Raw genomic sequence first — 7,034 nt, forward strand, 5'->3', positions numbered from 1 at the left:
ACTATTTTGTGGGATTTTTTTTTTCTTTTCTTTTTTTTTTTTCCTAGATGCACTAACAGAAAGTATCTGCTCTCTGCAGAAAAATTTAATTAAAACATTGCAGTGTTTATGTTTCCAGCCCAAGAATTGTTACTGATTTTTCAGGAAGAGTCAAAATTTTCCCTAAAGAAAAAACTTCTTCTTCCTCCCCCTCTTCCCCATCTCCTGTCTCTGGAGCTGTGGGAACGAACCCTACGCTTACCAGGAATACTGCAAGGAAGATCCTGTCACCTCCTGAGACCCTGCCTTCTCCATTTTGGGAAGTCACAGGGAAATCCCAGAGCAGCTTTCCTCATACCCAACAGCAATAGCTTTCCCCATGTCATTTGAAAAGTGGGTACAACGTGAAATAAAGTTCAGTCCAGACTCTTCTGGCACCTTCTTCTGCCGTCTACTTCTTTCATTTGTTAGCACCCCTTTGTGCTAGGTGCTGTATGCACAGAATACATGAGAGACCTCACCCTATCTCTTGCCCCCAGGAGATTAGACAAGCATGCACCGAGTATGCGATTGCTTTTGATTTATCATCTTCCCTTCCCCTCCTTCCCCTGACTGAGATTCAGCAGCTTCTGCAATATGACAAGTTCCTGTCAGCTGTCAGGGCACTAAAATAAACCTTTATCTCGTCTCTACAGCCCTGAACGACGGGGCTGGCAATAGGTGCACTGCAGCCAGGCAGCCATTTCTGCCATATGCTCTTTCAACCTCACTGCATGCTAACACAGCAATCTGTAGCCTGGCAGATTTGCTGTTTTTCCTTGCAAGACCTACAAAAGGAGGCAACCCTGGTTCCTATCTCTTCCTATTGCAGTATCTTATTATGCTGGGTTATAACATTTCTTTTGCCTTCTTCCTCCAGCATTGGGTGAGAGTCAGAGCCACAATACCAGTCCAATGCTAGAGAATGAAAATCCTGCTAATTCTCTTAAATTAGAATTGGCTGCAAAAATGGCCTTGGGGCACACATCATAAATTGAGTTGAAACCATGCACCATGCAGTTGGAGGGAAAAAAAACCCTATCTTCCTTTAGGGAGAGAAGACATTACATATTCACACTTCAAGCATGCACACCGTTGCCAACTAATCCTTATTCCACAAGGCTAATTTCAAAATAGCATTTATATGGCATGGTTTGCTGGGGAGGGCACTGATGAATCAGTTAGCTGCCCTTTATAATAAGCCTTGCACAACTGCTTCCTAGGCTGCTCTTTTCTACTGCCTTGTCTTCTAGTCATCTCTGTGCCACATGCTCATTCAAAGAGCACCTGTTGAATAACCATGTAGCAAAGTTACTGAGCAGGGGCAATAAATAAGAGGAAGCACAAATACACAGTACAGTTCAAGCCACTACTTTTCTATGGTCTTGCTGTAGGGACATGGGGATTCTGCTGAATGACTGTGCTGATGCTTGAATGAGGAATGATAAGCCTGTAATTTACTTGCATGTCTGTGTGACTGCTTCCTGCTGAGTACGACAGCCTAGAAGAGTGTGTTAGCCCTAACACTGCTGCAGCTCAAAGCAGTTCTTTGGCACCACAGGCATCACACATGCCATTGGCTAAATGAGCCCTACACTACAGCATTTGGTTAAATATTGCTGCCCAACAACAGTTGGGAAGTCCAGAAACTGCAGAAGAAATATGTTTGCAGCCAGCTGCTGTAGGAGTAGCTTCTGATGGGTCTGAAATGCTGTATTCATTGATTTGGAAACCTACCTGTGGAGCAAGTTACAGTAAAAGCGCACTACATTACCAAAGAAACCTACCCAATATGCTGGTGGTTCCGGTGGCTCAGAATGACAGTCTCCCTGTCATAAGGAGACTTCAACTCACTCTCTCATCCCGCCCATGTTTGACAAAGAGGCGGAAGCTACAAAGATAGTTCAATTTCCAGAAGTTTCACAAATACCGTCTCTGGGTAGAGGACAGTGAAAGATTCAAATTAGTGAAGGAGAGGAAGGGAAACTCAGGCATTACTCAGTCTGTTTGGGAGCTTGGGAATGACCATCCTTGGGTAGACCAAAGGTCCATCTAGTCCACGCTCTTTATTCAGGAGCCAAAACCAGGGGCGGAGAGCAGCAATAATAGAAACAGTAAAGATGCTTCCCCCACTCTTCCAACTTCTAAAAGTTTGCAGCTCTGATGATACTTTCTGAGGTAGAGAGTGTCTGACTAATCAACAGACACTTAGCTCTGAAAGAGCCATGGGAAGTTCTGTTTTTTCCCTTATGGTTAGGTCAGAAAAAGTTATTAGGGGCTACAGGAATCAAATGAGGGGACCATGTAGGTTCAAGGAGATGGCTGTGTCAGGGAGAGTTTACAGAAGGTATAGTAGAGAGGAAATTTTAAGAACACGGGGTAGATTTGGGGATACTGTGTGTCAAGGTGTCAGAATAAGAAAAAGTTTTGTCTCCTGTGACTTCAAAAGGATCAGATTTGAGACATTTCAAAAAGTGTCATCACATACAGTGATGTTAATTACCTTAACCATGGATATGTTCAGCAGTGACTAATAATAAAGATGAACTATGATGTATTTCAAAGGGACTTAAAGAAAGATGGGTGAGGATTTTTATTCTTATTTAGGAATGTGGTAATTGGGGAACTGAAGTAAATTTATCAAGGTCCCAAAGCATGTTAGGAGCAGTAAATATCTCACTGCAGTGAAAAACAGATATGGAACTATTTGACATTACAAAAGAAAGGAGTGAGTGCTTTCTAAACACTGCAGCAAATGTATATAGCTTTTAAATAATAAGAACTCTAGGCTGAGCCTTAGGAAAATAGATAATGCTGTTGCCACTGCATAAATGTATATACATTGAGAAAGGGTTGTTTGTTGCTCAGCTTTATACATCTCCCTGTTAAAGAATTGTTTCCTAAAGCCTATGAAAACGTCCATTTATTTCAGGAGGTGGTGTTGCTTTACTTTAAGCTTTACTTAAAAGCAATTGAACGCTGGGGCCAGAACAAAGCAGCAGATCCTGTTAGGTCCCTGACTGGCTGATGGAGGAGAGAAAGAAGTTTGCTCAAAGTTAAACATAGTATAAGTGGATCGGGTTCCATAGGATGTTGCAAAGAAGTCTGAAGAACTGAGAGGAAGCGGTTCTGCATCCAAATTTGAAAAAGACTTGTAAACTAATGTTTATCAAGGCATCTTTTTGGCAGTCTGAGGAATCCTATCTTTGATCCTTCTATAGATTTAAGCTCTAGGAAGAAGGAGTAAGGATCTATAGACAGAATTCACAGCAGATCCAATAATTTACCAGTAAAACAAAAAAAAATATATGAGATTATTATTAGGATGCTTGGATAGATTTTACAAAAACACAAGATTACACTGGATATAATGAAAGAATTTTAAATCCTCAGTAAATTTATTAAGCTAGGGCAATTTTGCTTTTGTGGTTCAAAAAGCTGAGTGTGAATACAGAGTAGAATTTCTGTTCCACTTCTGTTCTTCTCTGCAGGAGAGGGCAGAAAGATCTACCATCTCTTACGCCTTTTAATAATGTCTTTGTAAAAACTATAATGAAATTCTCAGGATTAGGTGAAATGACATGTCCAGCACAAAAAACTTTGATATGTAGGTGACCTCACGGCTACAAGACAGACAGAAAGGCTTGTACAATAGAAAGTTGGAGGAAGTGACAGGAAAGATAGGATTTAAGATCAGCTTTAAGATCAATGAAGGTAAAACAAATGCTTCCTAAATTTTTTGTGTGCAGAGGAATAGAGCTCTACTCTAATGCTGAGTGTGACTTAAGTTTTCGAAGTACAAAACCATTCTCTAATTTTCCTGGAATGTGAGACCAGTGTACTTACACAGAAAGGGCTCATAGATGTCCTGTGAAATAATGAGACAAATTTCGGGCCAGTGAGGTTGGACTGCGTGTGAAGAAGACCTAATAAGAGACTGCAGGAGTTTGACGAGATGGTAAAAAGGCACATGCAGTAAAGTCTCATTTTCAGTGGGCACAGTATGATCAAGATTAAGTCAGACACAGTAGCTCAATATCCTTTGGGAGACCATTTTGACTTCTTGGATGGCTAAACAGACAAAGGAGGAAGTATTCACCAAAGATCTGAGAATTAATAACCTTCACTGGCTTCCAAGCAACAATACTAAATAAGCAACATGTTTCAGTAACTTGCCTCTCCCTGTTGGGCTCAGTTTTAGCCTATTAATTCCTAGTGGTTGCAGAAAAGGCTGGAAGACCTTGAGGGCATCACAGTGCCTCAAGCCATGGCTTGGTAACTATTGAGCTTAATGCAAGAACGAAAATGACCATGCTGCTCTCTATTCAACATCAGTGGCTAACAGCTAAGCAGGGGGGTCTGGCGTGTATCATATGTAGTATGGAGATTACCTGACACTGTAGGCTTGTTACCTCTTTGTGCTTGGTGTTGCCTGAGGACTCAGTGTTTTGTTTTTGCTGTTTTGGGTTTTTTTTAGTTTTTATCCTTAAGAAGGAAATTAATGACATTTGAAGTTTTAGGCAGAACTCAGGACTGTTCTTGAACAGAAGGGCCATGCCTGTCTCATCTTTGTACTGTGACTAACTTTGAGAAAGCTGGACATATATAGTTTGCTTTTCTAACATTTTAAAGACTTATTTCCATTTTAGAAAGTACCCAAGGAAATAGCATGCAAAAAGCTATGCTGAGAAAACACAGATCCCTGACTTGAAAAGAACTCTAAACTGAGGAAGCTCAGAATTACAGTTCCTGAAACAGCTGAAATTGTATTCTCTTGTATCTATTCTTAACAATAGAACCTTTCAATATATGATCATATGATACAGATAAGATTGTCAAACTCTCCATCATTTACTATGGAACATTGTTCATACTTGAGCTTAGCTTTCATAACAAACAGAGAATGAACTTCTTTTTCCTCCTCTCTGGCTGAATAAATTAGAGTGACAAGGAAGAATTACCCTTCACATTTTATAGCATACAATATTAAAATAAATTTTAACTTGACCCCGCTGAGATGAACACATATGAGAAGACCATTAAGATCAGCATACTTGTCTTCTCTGATGTAGGTGGTAAACAAATGCCTTTTTCCTCCTTTCTCCCTCGAGCTGAAGGAGACCTTTCCACCTTCACTGAGCACTGCATCTCCTGTGCCATTACCTGAGTAGGTATAAAGCTCCCTGTGCGCTTGGCTGTGGGTCCTTGTCACCTCCCTTGCTGCTTTCTGCTGCCTTCTTCAGGCTAAGAAACTCTCTCTGGCCTCTGCTTGTGCCGGGTTGTGCCTCATCTGCCGGATAGAGGGGACTGGCAGCTGTGGTTGGCAACTACACCAAGAGGGTTGGACAATCTGGATGAATTGTACCTGCAGGTTATAGGGCAAAGAAAGGGGTGCAGCAGGCATGAAACAGGATTGGCTTCTCTAGCATGTCGCAGTGCCAGCCATGCATGGTATATGCCACTTGCGTTGTATAATACAGTTCTGTCAGGTAGTGAGGGGGGCTGTATAACAGCCTGGAGAGATTAGGCTGCCCCTCTCTAGAAAGCTTCTCTTTCTCCTTGCCACCAGAATCACTTGGGGAAGGAGCTAATCCCCCAGATTTACACCGTAAGAAAATTCACCGTTATGCTTGGAGCGGCTTCTAAACCTCCAGAAAAACATGCTCCAGAAACACAGCTCTGTATCCTGTGGAGCTAAGCTAAAACAGGGCCTTTCACTGCAACACAATTTCCATGCACGGGGCAGCAGGTTTGGATTCCTGCCTGCACAGTCCTGGACTCTTAATAAAATTCCATCTGTGTTTCCTGCCCTCTGGGGTGAATTCCTTTGGCTAACAGTGGGGTCTTGGAAAAGAAATAATAATTGCTGTACCAGGGCACTATTATGAAGGCTGGGCATGGTGTGGCTCTGGCAACGTAGGAGAACTCTTTTTTAATGCACACACCCACCAAAGCACAGCTCTAGTGCTGCTGGAGTGAGGTGATGGTAATCAGAGCTATGAGAATCTTAGCTATGAATTTTCATTCTCCAGTATTGATGATTTTATGGACCAAATAGAGCACTTTTAGCTTGTAAGAGTGTTGCAGTCCCTACCTGCAATTCATATAGGTTTGATACTGGATTGCATCAAAATCACTATGGGTCCATCTCCCACTTGTAGAAGGATTCTACTTAAAGGAAACTGTAACAAGATTTTGGCCATGGTGAGACCAAACTACAGACCTGTTGTCTGCCCAAGCCCTGTGCTCTGCATTTTGGATTGGGGAGCTCTTCCACTTTAATTGGATGCAGTGAGTTTTGAGTTGAGGATCCCACTGCAAGGGAACAACCCTCTCCAGATGCCATGCCTGCTTGACAGCCTGATGGATATATCCTCTTTCCTCTCAATGGGTATCTTGTGGCTAATCTAAATGAAGCCAAGGCAAGGAGAGATGCTTTTTGGAGCCTTAAGGCAGGTGGATGTTTACAGTTTTCCTGCCCATTTAATTTCTGGTAGATCTTTGCTGTTCTAACTCCCCCATGGACAGCTCTGGGTAAGTGAAAGGATCCTGTCAGCTCACTCCACCACCTCACACTTCTCCAATACAAATACTCCTCCTACGTCCTTTAACCATCTCTGTGGTTTGTGGAGTCTGCTGCTGTGATCCTGATCAGTGCATGGCCTGGTCACCACATGCCTGTGAGTGAAGCATGGCCACGGTTAGAAATTCTTAATGCCCTTTCCTGAAGGGCTGAAGGCTAGGGCAGATCTGATCTGTTGGGTGCTCTTCATCCCTGGAAACTTCACCCCATAGCTGACACTGCAGTGCCAAGTAAGGACATAGGAAGGTTGTCTTCTTCAGCTTTTCTTTCCTCTTGTCCATTTCCTGGGTCCAGTACACCCCATGTACCTTCCTGCATGCAGACTGGTTCTGCTCAACTCAGTTCTTTTGCTGGGGAGAAGGAAGAGTCCGATCAGCTGAAGGAACAGGAATGAAGGAGGATGAACCTGTCCCTGTCCACCCCCCCCCCCCAG

This window comes from Aptenodytes forsteri, unplaced genomic scaffold (genome assembly GCF_000699145.1).
Source record: "Aptenodytes forsteri isolate BGI_AS27 unplaced genomic scaffold, ASM69914v1 Scaffold379, whole genome shotgun sequence".
Classification (NCBI taxonomy): Eukaryota; Metazoa; Chordata; class Aves; order Sphenisciformes; family Spheniscidae; genus Aptenodytes; species Aptenodytes forsteri.